The sequence below is a fragment of the Lygodium microphyllum genome, chromosome 14 (genome assembly GCF_053477565.2).
Source record: "Lygodium microphyllum isolate KBCC chromosome 14, Lygodium_microphyllum_v1.1.10, whole genome shotgun sequence".
In the NCBI taxonomy this organism is placed as follows: Eukaryota; Viridiplantae; Streptophyta; class Polypodiopsida; order Schizaeales; family Lygodiaceae; genus Lygodium; species Lygodium microphyllum.
The window spans coordinates 136,095,469-136,122,409 of NC_141148.1; the positions used below are offsets into that span (position 1 = coordinate 136,095,469).

General features: G+C 41.7%; 1 pseudogene; it reads left to right on the plus strand.

The window, feature by feature from the left end:
- Window positions 1–2,029: 2,029 nt before the first annotated feature.
- Window positions 2,030–26,550, plus strand: LOC148026145 (uncharacterized; annotated as a pseudogene).
- Window positions 26,551–26,941: the final 391 nt, after the last annotated feature.

The window sequence follows — 26,941 nt, forward strand, 5'->3', positions numbered from 1 at the left end:
AGGCTGTAGACTTCTTGTGCATAATCATATGAGTACTAGTCAAATCAACAATCACAACATTAAGGAAATGAGAACCTCTATCACTTACCAACTCCACTGGACATCCAAACTGTGTCATTATATTGTGGTAAAGAAATATGGCTACATTGGCAGCCTTATTATCCTTAAGTGCTACTGCTTCAACCCATTTTGTGCAGTAATCAATAGCAACAAGAATATACCTGCTCCCTCTTAGAGTGGTTGGCTTAACTAGTCCAACAAAATCCATGCCCCACTTTTGGAATGGTTCTAAGGGAAAAATCGGGTGATCAGATATTCTGTTTGCATTATCTGGCTAACCACTCTTTTGACAAATTACACAAATTTTGGCAAAATCAAATGCATCCTTCAATACAGTCGGCCACCATAATCCAGCCAGAAAAATTTTCTTCCCTGTAATCTCACCAGAAAAATGCCCACCTGCTGCACCATAATGTGCTTCTTGCAATACAGCTTTCTGTTCAAAATCTGGCACACATCTTCTTATTACCTGATCTATGCCTTTCTTATAAAGTGCTCCAACAATCACCAAAAAAGGCCTAGAATTCAAAACAAACTTTCTTCTTTGATCTGGGGTGAACTTAGTTGGTATAGTTCCATCAAGCAAAAATGATAACAATTGATCATACCAAGAATCCGATTTAGCAATCTGAACCTCAAAAAGTGATGCATCAGGCAATTCATCATCCGCACCAATGGGTGGTTCACATGTTTCCAGCCTACTAAAGTAATCTGCAATAGCATGTTGTTTCCCTGGGGTATGAACTATCACAAAATCAAACTCTTAGAGAGAGAGAGAGAGAGAGAGAGAGAGAGAGAGAGAGAGAGAGAGAGAGAGAGAGAGACACAGAGCCTGATAGTCCACATGAAAAAGGACCCTTTTCCCCAGTAAATAATGTCAGAATTTATTCAGAGAATAGATCATGGCTAAAGCTTCCCGTTCAGTCATAGCATAATTCCTTTCTATAGATGACAAAACCTTGCTAGCATAGTAAACTGGCCTATACCAGCCCTTCACCTTCTCTTGCATCAGAACTGCCCCAATTGCCATATCCGAGGCATCAACAAAAATATGAAAAGGTAAAGACCATTCTGGTGATTGCAAAACAGGTGCAACAGAAACCATCTTCTTCAATAACTGAAAGGACTTTTCCTGAGGCTCAGCCCACACAAAAGATACATCCTTTTTAGTTAAATGTGTCAATGGTACACACACATTAGCTAGATATCTGAGATACCTTGAATGCAATTTGATTTGTCCCACAAACCTCATCAACTCCTTGACATTAGTTGGAGATTTTGTTGATTGAATGGCTTCCACCTTCTTAACATCAATTTCCATCCCATCACTTGAAACCACATGATCTAATAAGATGCCACTTCTTACAGCCATAACACTTTTGTATGGATTCAAGGCCATTCTAAACTGTCTACATCTTTCCAAACATAACTTCAAGTGCATCAAATGTAAGTCTTTTTTACCAAACACTGAGAAATCATCAACAAAGACCCTCATAAAATCCTGTAGATATGGCTCAAATACCTTATGGGCCACAAAGTTGAAGGATGGTGGTCCATTTTTGAGACCAAAACTCATAACTATATACATGAATGCACCCCATTCTGTTATGAAATCAGTCTTATGCTGATCCTCTTTAGCAACACCAATCTGGTTATACCTTGAGAAGCCATCCAAAAAACTATACATTTCATGTCCCACAACAACATCCAACATTGCATCACAAAATGGCATTGGGAACGGATCTGTAATGGTAGCGGCATTAAGTTTTCTGTAGTCCACACACACCCTCAACTTGCTATTCTTCTTGGATACCACAATGATTGGTGATAACCATGTGACCTCACTTACAGGTTTAATAAAGCCAACAACCAGCAACTTATCTATTTCCTCCTTGACCTGTTTTGCAAAATTCGGATTCATACGATATCTTTGTTGCACAACTGGAACATCATTCTCTTTTAAATTGATATGGTGTTGGTGCAATTTAGGGTCAATGCCTTTTACTTATGAATACTCCCAAGCAAATACATCAATATACTCCTATAGCAATTTGATCAAATCCTCCAAAAACTGGCCTTCTACTTGGGCACTAACCTTTACCATTTTTGGCTCAGCATCAATCCCTAGATTGACCTCCTGCAACTCATCCTCTTTGACCCTACTGGAAGTGCCATACTTCTTCTGGTACGGTCCAGGAGTACTTACAGCGTTTTTGGAGGCTTTCCTTATTTGTACAAGACATTTTCGAGAAGGGAAAGCTGCTACATTTTATACAAGGCTTAAATCCCTCTCTGGCTCTGCTGATGTGAGAGCTCATAATCCTCAAACCATTGAGTGAGCAGCGCAGCTTGCTGAGGTGTTTGAGCCAAAATATGCTGGCAAGTACAAGCATTTGTCAGGTAGCTCCTATGGTACTGTTTATGAGGCTGACAGGAAGACAAAGTTTGCTGATTGGATCGATAAGAAATCAGCAGCTTCCCCCTTTCCATGATATCCAACAGTTACTCGGAGTAAAATGCCATATGCAAAGCCATACAGGCCCATGGATGCAAAGTCGGGTGTCAAATCCAGTTCTGGTTTTGACAAATCAGAAGTTAAACAACATTCCAGGGCCATAATGGACAATAGGAAAAAGTAAAATTTATGCTTTAGGTGTGGAGAGAAATGGACACCTGAGCACCGAGATGTGTGCAAAATAAAGAATGTCAGCCAAACTCAACATGATAATTGAATTATCAAATGATGATGAAGTGGCTGATGTAGCAGACCCCCATGATGTCTCTCATGAGGAATTGACAGGAGCTCATGATGCAGATGAATCTCTTGACACAGAAGCCACAAAGGGGACTGCATTTCCCTTTGATCCGGGTGGGGCTATTGAGCAAACCACTCGTGTGATGCATGAGATTGATATTCAGCCTACATGTGGCAGGAAAGGCCGTAAGCCAGCACTCTCTGTGTTGGAGCATCAACCTACAATGCCTTTTCATGTCAGAGGTGATGCTAATGGTAATGTCCCTGTGGATGATGACCAGATTTATTGGGATGCCCAATCTACACTGTATACCATCTCACTTCATGCCTTGATGGGTGCCAAAAGTGCTGACACAATCAGGTTGAAAGGAATGATTAATGGCAGATCTGTTCACGTATTGGTAGACAGTGGTAGCACTCACAGTTTCATTAATTGCAGAACATTGCAAAGAGTGGGATTGGTTGCTACAGAGATAGACCATGGTCTAAAAGTGGAGATAGCGAATGGACAGCATATGATCAGAAAACATTGTTGCCAGTATGCCAAGATCAAGTTCTTTGATGATTATGAGTTTGCAGGTGATCTTTTGGCATTGGATATGGGGCCAATAGATGCTGTCCCGGGTTGTGATTGGCTGTAATCATTGGGAAAAATCAGTATAGATTTGAATGCCTTATCTCTTGAGTTTTGCCACAAGGGTAGAACTGTTACATTGCAGGGATTGTGAATCAGAAATTGCAGGTCATTTCAGCAAGGCAGATTATGATGATGAGATAATGATCATTGTAAGAGCAAATCATGCAGATTGTGATGATGATGATAATGAGATAATAATCATTGTCAGGTAAAATCATGCAGAGTGTGCATAATATTGATCATTATGGGTCAGTACCTTAAATGGGATGAATTTGGTGCTAATCTAGCAGGTGCTTGATGGGGGTGATGATCACATGCAGTATTAGCTGTGGGAGGTCGTTTCAGCTGCTAGGTGTATACTGCAGTGCTACTCAACCACACGATGATGATGATGAGTACTCTCATCAAAATTAGTCATAGCTACTGTTGTGGTGATATGAGTGTTACTCTTAGCCTTATGATCCTGAAGATTTGATGCTACAACCTGTACAACAGTTCACCATCACAAATATTAATAAGCCAAGGTCCCTACCATCACAAGGCCTCTAATATTTTCCCATGTGGGAAAAGGGGTTCTTTTCCCTTGTTTTTCCTTATAGTGTTCAATATCATGAGCTTTTTCTCAGGAGGCACCACACACCTAGCTAGGTGTTTTTGGGGGCACGAGACTGCTGGCTTTCACCTCAGAGGCTGACTTGTGGTCCCTCCCTTGTAGAAGCTTATGATGTTGTAGTATTTTACAATGTGGGAATTATAGTGGGATTTTGTCTAAAACTCCATGTGCATCAGATAGTGTATACAATATAGAAATCCTTACTCAAAGCCAATTATTGCCATCATATATATAAACTACTACACATAGAACTGACCTTATGAGAGTCAAGGTGATGCATCGAGCCTGCAGTGTGACAGATGATCGAGAGGAGTACATGATCGTTGCTTGTGGCCTCCAGATTGCATCAATTGCACGATTTGATGTTGCCTTATCATCTGAGCTTGCTTCAAATTGTTGTTAATTGAACTTATCTAATCAACCAGCTACTGCAACTGCCTTAATGTGGCAGCAACTAGTCCAGCTCTAGCAAATCTCACATTGTGATGTTGATGCTGATCATGGTAGGACAATGATGCATGGAAATTCATGATACATGGATTCTACATGTGTTGCCCAGCTGGCAAAGCTCCTTGATGTAAATAATTAGTAGATAAACTATTTGTCACAGCTTGCATAGAGCTCTGGTTTGAATTAATCTAGTTTTGACAGGCTAGTACACATAGCGAACGTTAGATGAGAAAACCTCACACCATCCTAGTCCTTGAAATATTATCACGTTTTGAACATTGAGAGTGAGAAAACCTGAACACTAACGTACTCCCAGCTAGTGTTGTCCCTTTTCAGAGATAAGTAATTCATACTGTGAGTAACTAGGTGGTGTGCTCCTATTAATAATAGAGAGCATTGCTGTTAATATGGGATGGCAGAGGATGTTGGCTTGGTACTGCTGGAAGCTGAAGGGCTATAACCGAGCTTGGAGATGGAGTCGGAGACGAGTGCGTGTTCAAGAGTCAAGACCATTACATTAAAGCTAGCAAATTATTAGAGATAGGACTATCCTGAGCAGCTGAGCTGTTGCTGCTACTGAGCCCATTAAAGCTGGCAGACTATCAGAGACAGGAGTCAGGACTATCCTGAGCTTCTGTTGTTGCTGATGCCATATTTATTATATGTTGAGCCTTTCACTTCTCCAAGAGCAAGCCGCACAACACATCCAGGATCTCCCTCATCGATGGACAATCTTTTGGGATGTGGTTCATGCAGAGCAAAGCTATTTTCAGAACTCCATAAACTTCATCGAGATGTTCTGCTGATGAATCATTTTGATATCCATTGGGATGGAGCAATAAAGCTGGATCTATCACTCTCCACCAATCTTTTGCATTATATGCCGACTGTGAACCCATCCTCCCAGGTTCTCACTCTCATCACCATCAAACATCTTTTGCATTATATACAATTTACTGTTGTATATGGGATTCATCCCTACTGGAATTGATGTTATCCCATTGGCAATGTCATTGATTGTATTTATCTTCCTTTCACCATATGGCAAATTAGTCATGAGAACACCAAATTGCTAAAATTTGTCTAGCTATGATAGAAAGTCAGTAAAATACAAGTTTCTGATCATACCTTGCTGATGCCAAATTAATCCCCGGTTATGATCACGATCTTCCCATGCACATTCTCCTCGAGGACCTCATGGAAGAAGCGCAATAGCACACTGTGGAAGATGAGCAGGAGCCACAGGATAAAGACCTTAGAGAGGCCGCCAATGACAGGAAAGAAAAGGTTGAGGAAGCCCCACATTAAACCCTATTGCGTCGCTCAAAGCCAGGAGCTTGTGTCGATTCACAATCTGTGTCTCCCCACCATCGCGCACATAAACATCAGGCCTCTGCATTTGGGTATTGCACGCAAGTTATTTGAAGTAGTCGAAGCTACTTTGGCTGTGATTGGCTATCTGGGCAACATTACAATTCGTTAGTCGATAAGCTCCTCTAGTTCACTTTTCTATTTCCATTGGTGGATGCCATTTTTGTTCGCTTTGCCATTTCCATTGGTAGGTGCTATAGTCAAGTCCAGTCGCTTACAGTCATCTGCTACCATTTGGTGCCCTCTCCCCTTCGCTGTCTGTAGCCCAACTAGCTTCTGCCCTCATCCCTTTGCCACCTACGGCTTAGTCTGCTATCGTCATCCCTTCCCTATCTGCTATTCGATCCAACGTAATTTGCATCTATGGCATGTCGAGCTGAAGCCAGAGCTATGGAGTCGCCTACCCTTAGAGATCCTCTTGCACTCTGTCTTCCCCTGTTTGCCCTTCTTCTTCCTCTTCAAACTGCGCATCCTATCCCGAGCTATCTGTGCCTATCTCTCCTCTCGTGCCTTCTGGCTACGTTTTAAATCTTAAGTTAAATTAATAATTGTTCTAATCATTTCTAACTGTACCCATTCCTATTTCACCCATTCTTATGCATAAGTGCATAACTTGTGTTGGAATTCTATTGGCATAAGTGCATAAGTGACATGTAGTATGTACATTTCTTTGTGCAAGCTATAAGTTGTGTTGTACGACCATCTTTCAACTCACACCATAGTTTCTTGGAATCATTGTGTAGTCCACATGATACCCTTGATCTTAATGAGTTAGAAGATGAAATGGTGTTGGAATCCCAACCTGTTATGCCTAGTCCATTTCAATCTCTAGCTATGTCAACCCCACAACCATCAAGTAATGTTCCAAGTCCTCAACCCTCTTCCAACATCCCAAACCCTCTACCCTCTTCAAATGTACATGTCAACAACCCATCACTTGTAAGCTCTCTCATTGGACAGTCCTCTTCACAAAGAAATACTCCATCCTTGCAAAAAGTCTCTCCAACACCAACCCAAGCGGTGGAAGGGCCAACTGCTTGTACAAATAAGAATGAGATTTGGTATTCTTTCCAAATTTTCACTCTTCCTGACTATTATTAGGATAAATGAATTTCTTTGAATTGAGGGAATTTGAAGACTAAGCATTGGGTTGAAATTGCTCGAGATGTGAATGCAAGTTGTGGAATGGAATTCATGGAGACTCAATGCTAAAATAAGTGAAATAACTTAAAGAAGGCATACATGAAAGAGCATGCCAAGAGGCCATATCAGGTGCAAAATAATCAAGATGGGAATTTTATGAAAGAATGCGTGATATGCTATCAACCACCCCAAACGTCAATGGGCTTCAAGGTGCTTTTTGGTGGAAATGATTTTGCTCTCGTCTCAATATTTTATCTCTAGATGATGAGGGGGATTCCAATGTGCCAGTATAGCTGAAAGTCAAGACCTAGAACAACCCTTGGAGGCACATGAGGAGGACATAGAAATGGAGGGGCATCCATTATAAAGAGGGCTATGCACAGGTGTGATGAGAACAAGACTAAAGAAAGCAATGTGGGCCCATCTATTGGAAGAGAAATTTGAGGCCAATGCAACAAAAAGTAGAAAAGCATGTCAATGGACAATGTTGGTGCAACACTCAAGCAAGGCATGAGCAACTGGGCACAAGCACTAAAAGAAGTGGAGCTTAGGCACATTGTGTTAGAAGAGAAGAGGCTAGAAACTCAATTGCAAATTGCCCAACACCTTGCCAATACAAGGTATACAACCCCCCCATGAAATTACATTTGTATTCTATTCTTTTGATCTTAATGCAAGGTGTCATCTCATTTACAAAGTTGTGTCACTTTTGAACTAGTTTGAAAATGCCCAAAAGTACTTAGTACCTAATGTAACTAAAGAAGAAAAGTAACCAAGTATGTGCTAACAGAGATTGGTATTTGAGAGAGACAACTTGTTCTAATTGCATCAAAGTATCTAACTAAGAGCCCAAGCCATTAAAGTATCTAACAAAGTACCAAATTGATTAAGTACCAAAGTAACTAACTATCAAAGTATCTAAGTAACTAAGCATCTAACTAAGTATCTAAGTAACTAACTATCAAAGTAACTAAGCATCTAACTAAGTATCTAAGTATCTAAGTAACTAACTATCAAAGTAACTAAGCATCTAACTAAGTATCTAAGTATCTAAGTCACTAACTACCAAAGTAACTAAGTAACTAAGTATCTAAGTAACTAGGCATCAATCTAAGTATTTAAATATGCACACTAACTGACCATACTAATTATTTAACTAAGCATCTAACTACTATCTAGTAAAGTACCAAACCAACTAAGTATCAAAGTATCTAAGCAACTAAGAACCAAAGTAACTAATGATCTAAGTAACTAAAGCATCTATCTCTAAGTATCTAAGTATGCACATTAAGTGACCACCTAACTAAGTATCTACCTAAGCATCTAAGTACTAAGTATTTAACTAAGCATCTAAATAATATCTACTAAGTATTTAAGTATCTAAGTATCTAAATATATACATACACTAAGTAACCACCTAACTAATTAAGCATCTAGCTACTAACTACTAAGTATCTAAGTATATAAGTATCTAACTAAGCCTAAAGTATTTAACTGAGCATCTAACTATGTACACTAAGAAACTAAGTATGTACACTAAGTACCCAATAAAGTATGTCTCACGAAGTATACATTAAGCACCTAAGTAAATATATCTAACTAACTAACACATTGAATGTCACATTGGTTGAACTACATTGACACACACATTGAATCAACCACATTGACATGTAGATTGCTTGACGTTAATGACATAGAAGAACTTCAATTGATGGTTGATTACAAAGTACAATGGATAAATACAAATGCTGTGCATGATGGAGAAACAAAAATGCTATGCATGATGGAGAAATACAAAGCCATAGTCTTAGCTTTGCTAAGAAAGAGGCATACAAAAACTCAAGCTAGTTGCATACGCAAGGTCCACTGATTAAAGACTGCTAATCTTAGAGCTTGGCCTTCAATGCATTTTGACCTTGCGGGATGAGTTGGTACATTATCATTTTGGGATGAGGGTCAATATCATCCTCTCTTAGTTCATCCTCTAATGTATCCATGAGGAAGTTATGCACGACACAACATGCCACTAATATGTACATAGGAACGTGTTACAACTCAACATTCATGTCATGCAAAATGCACTATCTATTCTTCAACATACCAAAATCATGCTCAATGCACACTCTTCCCTTTGATAGATGTTGATTAAATAGCTTCCAATCTCCATTATGAGCATATATCCATAATGTCTTTTTTGAAATTGTTCTACATGGATTATGGCTAGGCCTATCCATTGTGATGTGTGTTACTTAATTACATAAGCATGACTCTGTTAGATGCTGTGCACAAATTTGTTCTCATTTGCCATCTACAATTATTTTGCTAGTTATAGCTTGATTTTTAAATCTTCTAAACATGGCTATATTAGATGTTATATAGAAAATCTTCTCGCTTTACCATATAGACATGGATTTCACTAGTTATAGCTTCACTTTTATCTAGTAAAACTAAAAACCTAGTTTCAACTAAAAATTTCCTAGGTACTATCTAGAAAAAATTGTGTATCTACTAGATATGTGTGTATTTGCTATCTAGTTTCGTGTCCAAAGTTCCTTGTGTGCAAGTGTTAGAGCCACTTCAAAGAAATCACAATATGGAGGAGTCAACATCCTACAACATGGAATGCCAAGAGCTTTTGGGGAGGAGAAGTGTTACGAATGTTTTGCCGATTGAGTTTCAGGATAGATTGTGGATCGATTGATTGGATCATTCCTCCAGACTTAAGGTCAGTCACCTATTGCATGGGATTTGACAAGAGGTGGGAGGATATGTCCCTCCCCACAATAGCGGGCTGCATAATCTTTGACGTTAATCAAAGATGGAAACAAGGAATGCTTTTTTAAAGAAAAACTTACAAAAGACAAAACTTGACGATGCTTTTATCAAGATTTTATCAAGGTGGTGGATTGATATAAAAGCAAAGAGAGGGGGGGAGGGTGATGAGAGGAGAAAGCAAGAAGACGGTGTTAACTCAAAAGCTGTGATGAAGGCTGACGAAGATCGACAAACTTGCAGAAGTCGAGTGAAGGAGGAGGATGAGATGACACAGGATATGAAGGTGACAAAGGCATGAGGAGGCAGTTGAAGCGGGACTTCGATGAAGCTATTCCTGAAAGAGCATCGGCGATGATTGCAACAAAGGCATCGAATGAGAGGGAACGAAGTCAAAAATGGTATTGCTATGAAGCAACAGAGAGGACGAGGCGAAGGAGAGCCAAAATAAGGATGAACAAGGATTAAGGACGTGGTGAGGAGTTGACAGCTAACATAACAAAGGACAACAATGCTGTGGAACACACGATATACATGAAAGGATAAAAAGGGAAGGAGCCCGAAGAGGAAGCAGAATAAGCGGAGATGATATATAACAGTACAAAAGACATAGCCAGAGAGGGAGCAAAGAAGAACACTTATGGTGTAAGCCTTTTAGAATACAACAAGCGTAGTCCGCGCAAGCCACATAAATTCGTCTGGCAGACAATGCCATCCTTCGTGATCAGCTATCTTCTTGAAAGCTCTTATCCCTTCTCTGTGACATGCCTCTATTGGACATATAATCAAGCCTATTTGAGACGAGGAGTTCTGCCAATATTTCATCATTATCATCATCATCAACACAGAAGCTTTGCTCTGTACTGATGGAGTCGTCATGGAGAGGACCTGATTTTTTTCTTAGGACCGATGAAGATTAGAAATTTGAAGAGAGTCTAGGCGGTGCTCTTATCGGTCACACGTGAGTACAAGTCATATGGTTGGAATTTCATGTAAGACTCATAATGAATCATCAAGAGTTAAAACTGATAAGATTATCCACTAGTCTTGTATTCTTTAAAGTCTTCGCATAGAAAGCCTTAGAAACAATGCAAACATGAGTACTTCTAATAAACTTATTGATTCCTCTTGTGGAAAGAATTCTGATGTCTATGTGTTTATCTTGAGTTGAGCACTCTTCTTGATCCATATGGCTAAAGAAAGAGTTTGCAATAAATTCTTCATCTCATCAGTCAAAAAGGAAGAAGCACTCGATGATGAAGTGGAGTGGAGTATTTGAAGAGTCTCCCATCTTGATAATCAGAAGCGATGCTTTCACGTCGGGTTCACTAGGTGTCCCATTTGATTCACGCTAGGGGGTTCGTGGAGGTTGCTCGCCACTGGGACACTTTGAGATGGGAGGAAGAATGAAGAAGAGTGCTCAACTCAAGATAAACACATAGACATTAGAATTCTTTTCACAAGAGGAATCAATAAGTTTATTGGAAGTACTCATGTTTGCATTGATTCTAAGGATTTCCAAGCAAAGACTTTAAAGAATACAAGACTAATGGATGATCTTATCAGTTTTAACTCCTCATGATTTGTGAAGAGTCTTAGGTGAAATTCCAATCATATGACTCATTGATGATTAAACTCACGTGTGATGACCGATAAGAGCACCTCCTAGATTCTCTTGAGAGTTCTAATCTTCATCTGTCCTAAGGAAAAAATTAGGTCCTCTTCATGATGACTCCATCAGTACAACACAAAGCTTCTGTGTTGATGATAATGATAATGATGAAATATTGGCAAAACTCCTTGTCTCGGATAGGCTTGATTATATGTCCAATAGAGGCATCTCATAGAGAAGGGATAAGAGTTTCAAGAAGATAGCTGATCAAGAAGGATGGCACTATCTGCCGCCAGAGGAATTTAGGTGGCTTGCACAGACTACACTTAGTTGTATTCTGAAAGGCTTACCCTATCAGTGTTTTTCTTTGCCCCCTCTCTAGGCTATGCCTTTTGTACTGTTATATATCAACTCTCCTTCTTCTACTTCCTCTTCGGGCTCCTTCTCTTTTTATCCTTTCATGTATATCACACATTCCACAGCATCATTGTAGGCTTTGTTTTGTTAGCCGTCAACTCCTCACCACCTTACTCATCATTCCAAACTTTTCCTGATTGTTCTCTTGGCTCTTCTTTGTCTCGTCCTCTCTGCTACTTTGTGGCAATACCATTGTCGACTTCGTTCCCTCTCATTTAATGCCTTTGTTGCAGTCATCAGCGATGCTCTTTGAGAATCAGCTTTGAGCTCGCTAAAGTCCCTCTTCAACTACCTCATCATGCCTTCGTCACCTTCATATCTTGTGTCATCTCATCCTCCTCCTTCACTCGACTTCTGCAGGTTTGTAGATCTTCAGCAGCCTTCATCACAGCTTTCAAGTTTGAGCCGTCTTCTCACCTTCTCCTCCTGATCACACCCCCTCTCTTTGCTTTTATATCAATCCACCACCTTGAAAACTCTTGCTAAAAGCATCGTCAAATTTTTTCTTCTGTATGCTTTTTCTTTTAAAAAAACATTCCTTATTTTTTGTCTCTGATTAACATTAGATATTATGCTACCTACTACTGTGGGGAGGGACCTATCCTCCCATCTCTTGTCAACTCCCATGCAACAGGTGTCTAACCTTTAGTTTTGAGGAATGATCTAATCAACCGATCCAATCTATCCCAAAACTCACTCACCAAAACATTTATAATACTTCTCCTCCCCAAAACCTCTTGGCGTTCAATGTTGTAGGCTGTTGACTCCTCTATATTTTGAATTCTTCTATTGGTAGACACTCCTTCCAAGTTTCTGGTTGTTGCCACGACATCTATGGAAGTGGCTCTACTACCTGGAACATTGTTATTTGGGAACTAGGATACAAGTCGATTTGTTGTCTGTCTCCTATGACCTGTTGGATGAGCATTTCTCTCCTAAGTGTCTGTCTGGTTATTATTGACTTGACCTTGTAGAAGAGTTTCAAGTTAGAAGCCATATCCTTTCCTTATTCTATTGATAGCCCTTCTTTGTTTGAGATTTGACCTAGCTCTCCTGATGAAGAAAAAGATGTTCCTCCTCGCTAATTCCTCGTGTCCACAATAATCTTCTTTGTAATAGGGCCTACAAGTGATGTCGATAGGAAAAATCCGACACTACACGATGTTGTAGGAGAAGATCGAGCTTCCTTTTCCTCTCATTCTTATCTAGCCATGAACCTCTATGCTGACCATGACTAGCAGAAGAAAGGTTCCTCATCTCATTGTTTGTCATGAGCCATTGTGTTATCTATCAAACATGCTCCCTTTCACCTTCCTGGCTTTGGCTTTGAGATGGTTTCCTGGTGTCATGTATTCTAATCCTTCCATAAAGAAGATTGTGGAGACTTGCTCTTCTACTTTGAAGGTTCGCAGGTTTCTTGGAGCTTGTGTGTTTTATCTTATTTGGATTCCTCATTTTTCTCATATTGCACATGATCTCTACCAGCTTTTGAGAAAAGGGCAATGTTTTTCTTGGGAGATAAAACATACTAAAACCATGCAAAAACTGAAGAAATTATTGAGAGCTACTCCAACTCTTCAAAAGGCAGATTATGAGTGTGGGAGACCTATTTCTCTTACTGTTGATACTAGTCCTATCAGCATTTGATGGGCTATTGGTGGCCAAGATGATGTAGATGGGAATAGGTATGCTATTCGGTTTGGGGTGAAAGTCCTGAATGGACGGAAAAGACAGTATCCACAAGTTAAAAGAGAGCTCTTGGGAGTTGTCACACGGCTCTCAAGAATGATAGAGAGTACTTCATTGGTGCTGCTGTGGTGATTGAGACTGATTGCTTGCCTCTTTTAGGTGTACGATCACGAGTTGTTCTACTTTAGATATTTTGATGCTTAGGTGGATTGGATACATAAAATCCATGAATCCTGAGTTCAAGCACATACCAGGTAAAGATGACCTAGTAGCTGATATGCTTTCACGAGCGAGGTATGACGATATGGATTTTTCTTGTATTGATGATGGTGATTATGGGACTAATCTTTCACCCATGCATAGTGATCATATTTGTCATGTGTCTACTTTGGAAAGCTTTGATGAGACTCTATATACATGAGAGTATTTGCAGATTGGTCATTATTTGAGTACAATGTCTAAAGAGCATGGATGGACTGATTTAGACTTCAAAAATATTAGAAGAAAATCTTATGGTTTCTTCTTGCGAAGTCGGCTACTTTGGAAACATCCATGAAAGCGAGGAGGAAAGCCATTGAGAGTTGCTTGTGATACAGCCTCATAGGTGCGGATCATGAAAGAATTTCATGAAAGTCTTTGGGTTGGGCAGCATCAAGTTGTTTGGGCAACCTATGAGAAGATCAAAGAGTGCTATTGGTGGAGAGGCATGTATAGAGATATCTCACAGTTTGTTGAGACATGCGTTGATTTTTAGTTTTTCTCTTTAGTGAGGCATAGAGATGAGCTTCATCCTACCTACGTGCTATGTATTCATTACAAGTGGGTTCTTTATTTGATTACTATGCATATTGGTTTATGGCAGATACGCTATATTGTTTTGGCATGAGAAGATCTCACAAATCAAGTGGAAGGAAGAGCATTATGAACAAAATCTACTTGAGTGGTTTGTAAGTTTATGTTGGAGGATGTTATTTGTAGGTATGGATGTGTTGGAAAAGTTACTACAGATAGAGGTGAGTTGGATGCTGATGAGGCTAGGGAGTTTTTTTCTCACCTTGGCATTAAACTTACTTTGACTTCAGCATATAATCCAGAAAGCAATGGAAAGAGCAAAAGAGTTCATCCACCAATTGTGAAAGCCTTGGCTAAAGCATGTGGTGGACAGGTTCGAGAGTGGCCTAGGCTATTTCCTTTTGCCTTATGGGCTGATCGCACTACTTATAGTGTGACTATAGGTTATATGCCAACTGAGTTGATGTGACATTCCCGATTTCTAGGCATGCATTCCTCACATGAACCTCTACTTAATAGGAGGTCATTAATTGAATAAAGGAAAATTTTTTATATTAATTATCCCTCTCTCCTCCAGCCGGAGGAGAAGGGAATAGCAAGAGCTATTAAGCTCCTTTTTGCTGGAGCTCGCTAGGGGATAAAGGCATGCATGATGCCGCGTGGGGAGGGAGGACCCCCTCCCCTCACCTATATAAGTGGTATGGGATAGCCAGGGAAGGGGGTCGGCCGTAGAAGAGGAGAGGGCTATGAGAGAGTAAGAGCGAAAACCCTGACGAGGAGAAAAAGGCCATGAACAATCAGACGCTGTAGATTGGGGAGTAAGGGGAGTGTAGGAGGAAGCCGTGAAGGAAGGCGGCCGTGAAGAGAAGGTGGCCGTGAAGGAGGCGGCCATGAAGAGATGGCGGCCGTGAAGGAGGCGGCCGTGAAGAAGGGGCCGTGAAGGAGGCGGCCGTGAAGAAGGGGCCGTGAAGAAGGGGCCGTGAAGGAGAAGGCGACCGTGAAGGAGGGGGGGCCGTGAAAGAAGGCGGCCGTGAAGGAGGGGAGAGCCACAATGCCGTCCGTGGAGGAGGGCCCTGCCGTGGAGTAGGACCAGAACGCCGTCAAAAGCCTCCCAAGTCCTCTATCCCCATGCTGTACGTAGCTTCCTGAAGCTTCTTAGAAGCTTCTCTAGGAAGCTTCTAAGGGGGCTTCTCTAAGCCCCCTTCTCGTGGATTCCCCATAAAACCCATTTTACCCCCGGGAATTAAAGCTCCCTTCACATTGGATCTCCATAAGTTCATTTTACCCCTGAGATTTAAAGCCCCTTTCCCATTGCATCCATCTCAAGCCCATTCCCTTGCCGAGTTTAAAGGTCCCTTTCCATTGAACCCTCCAAAAGCCAATTTTTGCCCCCCCCCCCCCCCCCCCCCCCCCCCCGAGCTTCAAAGAGAAGCCTATAAGGCCTCCATACAAAATCCCTCACAAGCCCTCAACGCCTCGGGTCTTGTAGAGAAGAAGAGGGTTTCCTTGAACCCCTTTTTTTTTCACAAGATCTTTACCTCGGGATTTTTGAAGAAAATAAGTATAAGGTCCTAGGCTTGGGATTTAAAGTTCCCTTTTCTGCAAGGCCCACAAAACCATTCCTAGCCGGAATTTCAAAGAGAAGAATCTCTCAAGCCTCTGTTTTCAAAAGGGCCGTCACAAGAACCCTAAGGCCTTCCAAAGCCAAATTCCGCAAGTCGGTACTTCGGTTAAGGAAGCCGTACCTCAAAGGGAATTGCGTGTAAGAGGGAGACGGGCCAAGATCATAAGACTGCAAGCCAAGGCAAGAAGTTCGAAATCCATGAAGGCTAACCGAAGATCGAATTCACGATGGGCCCTAAAAAAAAAGTCACAAGGCGCGCCTGTGGAAGAATCTTCTCCTAGTATTTACGTGGATATTTCCCGGAGTCCACAAGTCCAGGTTTTATCTATTTGGATTCCACACAAAAGTATTGAATTAGTCACGATAACTTCATGGATTAGGAAGCACCCATGCATGTTCAAATTCACCTAGTTAAGTTAAATGCAATTGGAAAATGAATTGGCTATTTGAACATTTACTAGAATTAGCTCAAGATATGAAAATTGGTCATTGGCACGTTCAATGGAATGAATGAAAAGAACATAAGGTGTCTATGCATTTTTAGGACCTTATCAGTAAGTTTCCTTTTGTGAATTCAAAAGTGACGAGCCTAGAACAACTGTTGCCTCATTACAAGGTTGAAATTATTTAGGTACACCTTTTTAATAGGCATGGAAAGATTAATGGCATGTTGCACACTCATCACATGTAAGAATTTCATTCATTCAGTGTACGAATATTTCTTTCAGAAATGTAGTTAGGGAAAGGCTGCACGGTTCATTTTAACATAAAACCCTAAAATCTTAGTAGCATGAATCGTGAATCCAGGTCCTAGTAGGATCAATGGAAGTTATGTGAATTTTAGCAAGTGCTTGGTCTTAACAAGAGTAGTTAGGGATTGCGAATCTAGAGGAAATGAATCGCGTGCTTACGTGAGTTATGACATAACACAACTAGTTTTTTTCCCTCTTAGATCAAGACAATATCTTTAGGAATGGCTCGTCCTTGTCGTAAGACAAGTAAATGGGTTTACCCAAAACACCTAAACCGCAAAGGACTCATGTAGGATGGTTAAATCGATATGATATACTCCAAGTGCTAGCTAGGGTTTAGCACATTAAGGACTTGACCCAGTTTCACGCACCTGTTACCAAGACGAACCCTTAAACCAAAGGTCCTACCCACATTCACGGAATATAGGGCACAATTGGACGCTCATGCATAAAACGATCTAAAGTTTCTACCTTGAGAATCACTCGTTCAACTAATGACACTCGGATTGAGTTGGAATTCCTAGGACCGAATGTTGTTGGCCTAGTGTAATTAGGAATGGGTTGGGTAAGAAGACACCCTAAACCTTGCTTCTTGTCTGGAGATAATTCCGTAACCAAAAAATGCCATTCAATGGGTGAAATGATCCCATGGAATAGATGTGACACTTGTGCAAAAAGTTGCAACGTCGCATAGACTTGTGATTTGTTCACAAGAGATTTTTGCCATTTCTTGAAATGAGGTTGGCAAGTTCTTACGCAAGTTTAACTTGCAAGAGGATGAGTAATCATCCTGTTACATCACCTTTCTTGAGGAATAATTGCCAAGTAAAGGGAAGTTAGGTATTTGCTTGGAAGCAAATGATCAATCAATAAATTGGAGCGACATGGTCTCCAGGATTTACTATTAATAAAACCTAAGGTATTGGTTAAGTTGGGTTAACAGGGTATGGCCCTAACCCAAGGACAATAGGGTGAACAAACAAACCCTTGGGGATCTTGCCAAGTCGCAATTGATCCCGGATCGAATGCTGGATGCATTCGGAGAGAAGGATTCACTCCTTAGAAATTGGCCAAATAAACGACCACTGGAATTGATTGTGCTTGTAACAGTTTAGAAAGCACTGTTTGCATTGTTTGCTCAAGGAACTAAAGGATGAAAAGATATCTAAAGCTTCAGGTTGAAGGCCTGAAGGGAGAGGCAGCTTCAGTTACCCCCGACTGCCTGCCTGACCCTAACCAAGGGGGCTGTTGACCGCGCTGGGAACGTGGACCGAACCTGCCGCGAGAGGTCTTTCCGTTGAGCTCTACTTGGAGCAGGAGGACGCTTGGGTGCCAAGGGGGCTCTGGCCGTAAATCCCTCGCCTTCCAGGTCCTACACAAGAGGCTAATGTGACTCGGGATTGGATCTCGAGGCCCGTATACTAGTCTACGGGCGGAAGCTTGGAATAGTGATCCCTGGCGGATTACTGGATAGCCTTCGGGCGGATTATGGACAAGCCTACGGGCGGAACTCCTTGTATTTCAAAGATAAAATGATGAAATGATAATAAAGAATTTGTTTGATATTGTTTTTCTATGTCACGTGATAAGATTACGTGAAAGAACCAGTGCTTAACAGGAGTAATTAAAGAAGCTGGTTGTTATATGTCAAATTAATGTGTTAGATAATTACATAACTAAAACAAACTGAGGAAAGTGCGGAGGATGGGCCATGGGTCCGTCCTATGGTTGGGTGGTCCCGGTTAGCCGGGAACTTTTCTCAAAAATCTCGAAGAACAGCGGGATGATCATCATCATCAAAACGAATAACGAGAGCGATGACCTAGAGTTACTTCTTACCCAATTTACGCTGTTTTAGGGGAATGGAATGGGACTATACCTTATGGCAGAGAGGTTGAGCCTTGCATCCCTCTCGTTTCCCATTTTCCTTGAACCAAGTGCAGCGTGAGTCTGCTTCGGACCTGGCGTTTCTGCATAAAGTAGTTCGCTCGGGTCTGACACTAGTTGCTGCTAGCTAATGACCAAATCAGGAAAACCCTAATTCAAGTCGATCGTAAGTGGGAACGGCCAGGATACTTCCGCTACGTGGCAGACGTGGGAAGACCTAGATCGCAAGTCCCGTAACATTCCATGGGAATGCCGGGCGGAGCTTTCTAGACATCCTTTCCGATGGACTGCTAAGACGTGTCCTGGATGATTCTAGTGGGCACGTTATAGTTGGTATCAGAGCGAACCAACAAAGGACTTGTTTTTAAGAAATTTTGATAAGAGGAAGTAAAGCAAATGTTACTGTCTCAAACATTTCCTTACTTTCAATGCTGTCTTGCAGAATTATGAAGCATGGAACAGGTTTTTAGTGTTCCGAGTCATGTTTATGACCGCGATGCATTCCACGGATTATCGACAAAGGGTTGAGATGATGAACATCCTAGACCGCATTTACAATCCATTGCCTGTGTACGTGGAACGGAGATGGATGGGTGTTTCAGGGATCTATTACATAACTGCCTATCGACCTACGTACCTTCAAATTAACTTGAAGAGAATCAAGTGGATGGAGGATTTGAAGATCGTGAAGCTATTCGTCTTTGTTGAGGCTCACGCAAACGCAACCCTACAGGTCGGGGGTCGAAGGGTTAACCAGAATAAGTATGTGTATGGGGAAGTGACTCAAAGAATCCCTGCCAACCGAATCAAGGTTTTGGGACGTCATGAGAACAATGGATATCAAAGGAAAAGATACCCTAATCTTCCAATGAACTATCGATTCCTGAAAATCGATGACCCCAATCCGTACTACTACTCAATTCCTGTAGCTGAATGCAACAACATCTTATTCTCCTCGAATTAATGTATTAACTTGTTCCATCGCCCCAAGAAATAATTGTAAGGGCTATGCTGATATGAATGGAATAAATTTTTGTTAAAAATCAACGATTGTCTTGACTGTGAATATTGATAGAGAAGTAAAGTGATTTGGTCACTTGGCTAAAGGAATACGCGGACGTAGTTCCTGAAAAAGTTAACAGAACTCCCGCTTCAAAGAGAAGTAGATCATGAGATCAAACTAGTAATAGAAGCTGCGCCAATTGCGAAGAGACCCTATAGAATGTCTATACCGGAAGCAATTGAGCTGAAGGAACAACTCAAGCAACTGCTAGATCTGGGCTACATCCATCCTAGCAGTTCACCATGGGAAGCTCCAGTACTGTTCCAGAAAAAGAAACATGGAACACTTCGACTATGTATTGATTACAGAGGGTTGAATCAATCAACTGTCAAGAACAAGTACCCTATTCCTAGAATAGATGAGCTTCTTGATAGTCTTCATGGTGCCAAGATCTTCTCCAAGATTATCTTAGGTCTAGTTACTATCAGATAAGAATCAAGGAAGAAGATATCCCAAAGACGACCTTCAATACTAGATATGGACACATTGAGTTCCTGGTTATGTCATTCGGGCTTACAAATGCACCTGCCACCTTCAATAGATTAATGCAGGATATTTTTTAGACCATATCTTGATAACTTCGTGCTCGTTTTCTTTGATGACACTCTAGTCTATTCCAAACAGGAAGGAGATCATGAACCCCAAACTTTGGATTGTCCTTGAGACAATGAGGTCTCATAAGCTGTATGCAAAAATGAAGAAGTGTGCATTCTTCAAGCATCAGATTGAATATCTGGGATTCATAGTATCATCAGAAGGAATATCAGTAGACCCAGCCAAAGTCAGAGATGTGCTTGAATGGCCAATACCAGTATCCATCAAGGAAATACGTAGCTTTCTTGGATTGACAGGATGGTATAGGGTCTTCATAAAAAACTATGCCTTGATTGCAGCACCTCTTACAGACTTACTAAAGAAGCAGACTTCTATTACATGGTCAACTTCTGAACAAAATAGCTTCGACAAATTGAAGCAAAGTTTGGTATCAGCACCTATTCTAAAACTTCCTGACCTCAATAAGGAGTTCGAGGTAGTAACTGATGCTAGCATTCTTGCCTTGGGATGTGTACTTATGCAGGAAGGTCATCCAGTAGCATACTCTTCAAGGAAATTGAAGAGTCATGAAAAGAATTATGCCACGCATGATCTGGAATTATTAGCTGTCATCCATGCTCTAAAGCTTTGGAGACACTACCTATTGGGTAACAAGTTTACTCTAGTAACCGATCATAAGAGTCTCAAATGGATTTTTACCCAGAACGAGCTCAACATGAGACAACGTCGGTGGATTGAAGTATTGGAGGAATATGATTTTGAAATCAAGTACTGACCAGGAAAGAAGAAAATAGTTGCCAATGCACTCAGTCGCAAGGCATTCCTAAATTCCCTAATCTTGCAGAATCCATCAACGGCCAATTCTCTAGCTACAAAAGTATCTATGCCCAACAACCCTATACTTGAGCTAGCTAGAGAGGAAGTATGCCATGATTTGGCCTACCAAACAATGATAAAGGAAATATCTACCAAGGAGCAGAATCAGAAGTTGCAAGCTAAGTATCAGGAATTTTCCATTGATAATGGACTTGTCTACTACAAAACAAGGCATGTATACCAGCAAGCCAGTCACTTAAGCAGAAGATATTGTGCAAAGCTCATGATTTCCCTTTCTCGGGACATCCAAGCTACAAAGGATAGACAGAAGGCATACGCGGATTTGAAGTGTCAAGATAGAATATTTGTGGAAGGAAACATGGTCTTCATTCACGTATGCCCAAAGAAGAGTTCTCTATCCCTAGGAGATTGCAAGAAGCTAAGTCCAACGTATTGTGGACCATACAAGATCCTCAAGTGCTTAAGACCTAATGCGTATAGAGTGCAACTCCCTGAGAACCTACGGGTTCATAATGCATTCCATATCAGTCTATTGAAGAAGTATATACCTAATCCTAACCATTTACTTGATGACCAACAAGTTGTAATGCCTAGTCAAGGAGTCCTTGAACTAAGGCCTGATAGGATCCTAGATGTTAGGGAGAGAAAACTGAGATCCAGAACCTTGAGAGAATGCCTCGTCTAATGGAAAGATTATCTCGAGGAGGATGCCACTTGGGTAGATGAGGGCACTCTCAACCACCAATATCCCAGTTTATCTCGAGATGAGGACATCTCGATTCCTCCAAGGGGGAGAGAATGTGACATTCCCGATTTCTAGGCATGCATTCCTCACATGAATCTCTACTTAATAGGAGGTCATTAATTGAATAAAGGCAAATTTTTTTTATTAATTATCCCTCTCTCCTCCAGTCGACTGTCGTGCTAGAGGAGAAGGGAATAGCAAGAGCTATTAAGCTCCTTTTTGCTGGAGCTCGCAAGGGGATAAAGGCATGCATGATGCCGCGTGGGGGAGGGAGGACCCCCTCCCCTCACCTATATAAGTGGTATGGGATAGCCAGGGAAGGGGGTCGGCCGCAAAAGAGGAGAGGGCTATGAGAGAGTAAGAGCGAAAACCCTGACGAGGAGAAAAAGGCCATGAACAATCAGACGCTGTAGATTGGGGAGTGAAGGAGGAAGCCGTGAAGGAAGGCGGCCGTGAAGAGAAGGTGGCCGTGAAGGAGGCGGCCATGAAGAGATGGCGGCCGTGAAGGAGGCGGCCGTGAAGAAGGGGCCGTGAAGGAGGCGGCCATGAAGAAGGGGCCATGAAGAAGGGGTCGTGAAGGAGAAGGCGACCGTGAAGGAGGGGGGCCGTGAAGGAAGGCGGCCGTGAAGGAGGGGAGAGCCACAATGCCGTCCGTGGAGGAGGGCCCTGCCGTGGAGTAGGACCAGAACGCCGTCAAAAGCCTCCCAAGTCCTCTATCCCCACGCTGTACGTAGCTTCCTGAAGCTTCTTAGAAGCTTCTCTGGGAAGCTTCTAAGGGGGCTTCTCTAAGCCCCCTTCTCGTGGATTCCCCATAAAACCCATTTTACCCCCGGGAATTAAAGCTCCCTTCACACTGGATCTCCATAAGTTCATTTTACCCCCGAGATTTAAAGCCCCTTTCCCATTGCATCCATCTCAAGCCCATTCCCTTGCCGAGTTTAAAGGTCCCTTTCCATTGAACCCTCCGAAAGCCAATTTTTGCCCCCCCCCCCCCCCCCCCCCCCGAGCTTCGAAGAGAAGCCTATAAGGCCTCCATACAAAATCCCTCACAAGCCCTCAACGCCTCGGGTCTTGTAGAGAAGAAGAGGGTTTCCTTGAACCCCTTTTTTTTTCACAAGATCTTTACCTCGGGATTTTTGAAGAAAATAAGTATAAGGCCCTAGGCTTGGGATTTAAAGTTCCCTTTTCCGCAAGGCCCACAAAACCATTCCTAGCCGGAATTTCAAAGAGAAGAATCTCTCAAGCCTCCGTTTTCAAAAGGGCCTTCACAAGAACCCTAAGGCCTTCCAAAGCCAAATTCCACAAGTCGGTACTTCGGTTAAGGAAGCCGTACCTCAAAGGGAATTGCGTGTAAGAGGGAGACGGGCCAAGATCATAAGACTGCAAGCCAAGGCAAGAAGTTCGAAATCCATGAAGGCTAACCGAAGATCGAATTCACGATGGGCCCTAAAAAAAAAGTCACAAGGCGCGCCTGCGGAAGGATCTTCTCCTAGTATTTACGTGGATATTTCCCGGAGTCCACAAGTCCAGGTTTTATCTATTTGGATTCCACACAAAAGTATTGAATTAGTCACGATAACTTCATGGATTAGGAAGCACCCATGCATGTTCAAATTCACCTAGTCAAGTTAAATGCAATTGGAAAATGAATTGGCTATTTGAACATTTACTAGAATTAGCTCAAGATATGAAAATTGGTCATTGGTACGTTCAATGGAATGAATGAAAAGAACATAAGGTGTCTATGCATTTTTAGGACCTTATCAGTAAGTTTCCTTTTGTGCATTCAAAAGTGATGAGCCTAGGACAACTGTTGCCTCATTACAAGGTTGAAATTATTGAGGTACACCTTTTTACTAGGCATGGAAAGATTAATGGCATGTTGCACACTCATCGCACGTAAGAATTTCATTCATTTAGTGTATGAATATTTCTTTCAGAAATGTAGTTAGGGAAAGGCTGCACGGTTCATTTTAACATAAAACCCTAAAATCTTAGTAGCATGAATCGTGAATCCAGGTCCTAGTAGGATCAATGGAAGTTATGTGAATTTTAGCAAGTACTTGGTCTTAACAAGAGTAGTTAGGGATTGCGAATCTAGAGGAAATGAATCGCGTGCTTACGTGAGTTATGACATAACGCAACTAGTTTTTTTCCCTCTTAGATCAAGACAATATCTTTAGGAATGGCTCCTCCTTGTCATAAGACAAGTAAATGGGTTTACCCAAAACACCTAAACCGCAAAGGACTCATGTAGGATGGTTAAATCGATATGATATACTCCAAGTGCTAGCTAGGGTTTAGCACATTAAGGACTTGACCCAGTTTCACGCACCTGTTACCAAGACGAACCCTTAAACCAAAGGTCCTACCCACATTCACGGAATATAGGGCACAATTGGACGCTCATGCATAAAACGATCTAAGGTTTCTACCCTGAGAATCACTCCTTCAACTAATGAAACTCGGATTGAGTTGGAATTCCTAGGACCGAACATTGTTGGCCTAGTGTAATTAGGAATGGGTTGGGTAAGAAGACACCCTAAACCCTGCTTCTTGTCTGGAGATAATTCCGTGACCAAAAAATGCCATTTAATGGGTGAAATGATCCCATGGAATAGATGCGACACTTGTGCAAAAAGTTGCAACGTCGCATAGACTTGTGATTTGTTCACAAGAGATTTTTGCCATTTCTTGAAATGAGGTTGGCAAGTTATTGCGCAAGTTTAACTTGCAAGAGGATGAGTAATCATCCTTTTACATCACCTTTCTTGGGGAATAATTGCCAAGTAAAGGGAAGTTAGGTATTTGCTTGGAAGCAAATGATCAATCAATAAATTGGAGTGACATGGTCTCCAGGATTTACTGTTAATAAAACCTAAGGTATTGGTTAAGTTGGGTTAACAGGGTATGGCCCTAACCCAAGGACAATAGGGTGAACAAACAAACCCTTGGGGATCTTGCCAAGTCGTAATTGATCCCGGATCGAATGTTGGATGCATTCGGAGAGAAGGATTCACTCCTTAGAAATTGGCCAAATAAACGACCACTGGAATTGATTGTGCTTGTAACAGTTTAGAAAGCACTGTTTGCATTGTTTGCTCAAGGAACTAAAGGATGAAAAGATATCTAAAGCTTCAGGTTGAAGGCCTGAAGGGAGAGGCAGCTTCAGTTACCCCCGACTGCCTGCCTGACCCTAACCAAGGGGGCTGTTGACCGCGCTAGGAACGTGGACCGAACCTGCCGCGAGAGGTCTTTCCGTTGAGCTCTACTTGGAGCAGGAGGACGCTTGGGTGCCAAGGGGGCTCTGGCCGTAAATCCCTCGCCTTCCAGGTCCTGCACAAGAGGCTAATGTGACTCGGGATTGGATCTCGAGGCCCGTATACTAGTCTACGGGCGGAAGCTTGGAATAGTGATCCCTGGCGGATTACTGGATAGCCTTCGGGCGGATTATGGACAAGCCTATGGGCGGAACTCCTTGTATTTCAAAGATAAAATGATGAAATGATAATAAAGAATTTGTCTGATATTGTTTTTCTATGTCACGTGATAAGATTACGTGAAAGAACCAGTGCTTAACAGGAGTAATTAAAGAAGCTGGTTGTTATATGTCAAATTAATGTGTTAGATAATTACATAACTAAAACAAACTGAGGAAAGTGCGGAGGATGGGCCATGGGTCCGTCCTACGGTTGGGTGGTCCCGATTAGCCGGGAATTTTTCTCAAAAATCTCGAAGAACAGCGGGATGATCATCATCATCAAAACGAATAACGAGAGCGATGACCTAGAGTTACTTCTTACCCAATTTACGCTGTTTTAGGGGAACGGAATGGGACTATACCTTATGGCAGAGAGGTTGAGCCTTGCATCCCTCTCGTTTCCCATTCTCCTTGAACCAAGTGCAGCATGAGTCTGCTTCGGACCTGGCGTTTCTGCGTAAAGTAGTTCGCTCGGGTCTGACACTAGTTGCTGCTAGCTAATGACCAAATCAAGAAAACCCTAATTCAGGTCGATCCTAAGTGGGAACGGCCAGGATACTTCCGCTATGTGGCAGACGCGGGAAGACCTAGATCGCAAGTCCTGTAACATTCCATGGGAATGCCGGGCGGAGCTTTCTAGACATCCTTTCCAATGGACTGCTAAGACGTGTCCTGGATGATTCTAGTGGGCACGTTACAGTTGATGTATGGGCAGAAGCCAGTGATGCCTATATAGACTTGCACACTTACTTGGAGTGCGTTAGTGACTATAGTAGCAAGAAGAGATGACTAGAGAAGATCTTTTGGCTCTTCGTATTTGTCAATTGGAAAGAAGACCCAAAGATATTGAAAGAGAAATTAAAAAGATCAGAGAGGCAAGGATTCACAACAAAGACCACTTTGATAGGAGACATTGATTATGGCCTAAAGAGATTAAAGAGGGAGATTGGGTGTTGGTCTATGACAGCAGTCTAGACAACCAATATAGTGCTATCCACAAGGTTTCTAGATGATTGTTTGGGCCCTATTGGGAGCAACATGTTCATGAAAATGCTACATATTCCTTAGTAGAGCTTGATGGTATGGCCTTGTGGATTCCGATTGGAGGGAAGAGAACCAAACTATTCAAGAGAAGAGATGATACATCCTATGCAGTTGAGGAGTTGGATGACACAATTTTCGATGGACTTGATCCAGGAGAAGATGAAGATGAAGATGTGGACATTGCAGATACTTTTACAGAAGATAAAAAGATTGCATTGACCACTGAGCTTGGCGGAGATGAGGATGGGTAGTTGTGGCCCATTCTGAGGATGTACAGGTTTGGAGGGGGTGGATGTGGTGACACTGTGCGTCTACCACTGCAAATCTAAGGGCGGAGTTTTTTTCGCCAAGAATTTTGATCACATTAGTCAACGTCATTTGGAATTTATTTTCCCTTGTGTGTGTCTTTTTGTTTATGCACGAACATATATAGATAGGTTAAGAACATTCTTTTCAATGCATTCATAAATTTTGAGGAGCATCATTTGTTAGCTTGCATTACGTGGATCTAACATTGTAAAATTCCCGAATCATGAATGGTTGGGCATGAGCTTCTATTACATAGCATAACTTTGCTAATGCACATGCATGAAAAATGGGTTCTTATGAAGAGAAAATATGTTTTGAAGATGATACAAGTTG